Here is a 1,410-nt window from a genome sequence, read left to right as displayed (position 1 = left end):
TTGACCCATCTTCCTCAGGTGTAGCATAGAGTATGTTGTCCATCCTCCCTTCAAAGGATGGAACATTCTCTACCATTGTTGATCCAAGTTGAGAGCAATGTCCTATGGAGGCCCACAAAGGGCTCTATTTTGTTGTTCCTGATAGAGATGACCAGTGGCAATGGAGAGAGGGATTTATTCAATCTAGGTCCATCATATCTGTTTGGGAATCTCAGGACTCCCCAGATAGGTTCCCAGCTGGTGAAATGGCCTGATAGTGACGAAAGAGTCATCATTAAAGTATGCCAGTCTCTTGTCCTTATTCAGCTTTTGCAGTCCTTGCTTTGATAAGGTTAGCTTTGGAGTAAGTGAGAGAACTGTAATAGGAAGTAAAGTAGATGAGGAGTGTATCTAAGTCTAAGTAAACACTATTTCATTGTGAACTGTATACTGACTCACTGCAGACTATTGTGTATTTTTGCTTTCAGGTATATATTTTGCCCTAATTTATGGATACATGTGAACATATGCTCTATCTCACAGGGCCTGGTTTATATCAAGGTTTTGGGACTTTGTTAGGAAGTTAATCACCTGGAATAGAATTACAGAATCCTAGGAAAGGAAAGATCTCATCCAAGTGATGAGGGTGAAGGGTTGACTTTCCACACCTGACGTCTCTGGACACAGTCTGAAGTGAAGCATGCTGAAGTGGTACGCATTGCGTTGATTAAGTTGGGGTCAGTGGATGCAATGTCATTTGTTATGAAATGAAAGAAGCATGCAGGAAAGTGAGCCCCACCCTAGAAGTTCCAGGACTGGTGAAAATATAGGCTCTATAGAGGAAGCAGGAGGTTTCTACTGTCTCAGGGTTTAAGAAGGCAATAGATAGTTATTGCTATAATCACATTATTTGGCAAATGGGTTAATTTTGAATATCCCCTTGTTAGAATTTGCTGTATCATACACAACATCACCATAATTTATGTCCTTTGACATTATTTGTATATAGCTGTGCCACCGATTCCTTCTGTTCTCCCTGGTCTAAGCTTTTAAGAGAGTCAACATATCAAAGACTCAGCCTATGTATTAAAAAGACTCAGTCTGTGCTTTAAAAAGTTTGAGGGAGTCGTGTGGTAGCGCAGCGGGTTAAGCGCACATGGTGCAATGTGCAAGGACCGCGTAAGGATCCCGGTTCCAGGCCCTGGCTCCTCACCTGCAGGGGAGTCTCTTCACAGGCAGTGAAGAAGGTCTGCAGGTGTCTATCTTTCTCTCCCCCTCTCTGTCTCCCCCTCCCCTCTCCATTTGTCTATGTCCTATCCAACAAAAACAACATCAATAACAACAACAATAATAAAAAAACAAGGGCAACAACAGGGAAAATAAATAACTATAAAAAATTTTTGAGACATTCAATTAAATTTTCCCCTCTCA

Source organism: Erinaceus europaeus, chromosome 3 (assembly GCF_950295315.1).
Source record: "Erinaceus europaeus chromosome 3, mEriEur2.1, whole genome shotgun sequence".
Lineage (NCBI taxonomy): Eukaryota > Metazoa > Chordata > Mammalia > Eulipotyphla > Erinaceidae > Erinaceus > Erinaceus europaeus.
This window is presented reverse-complemented; position numbering follows the sequence as displayed.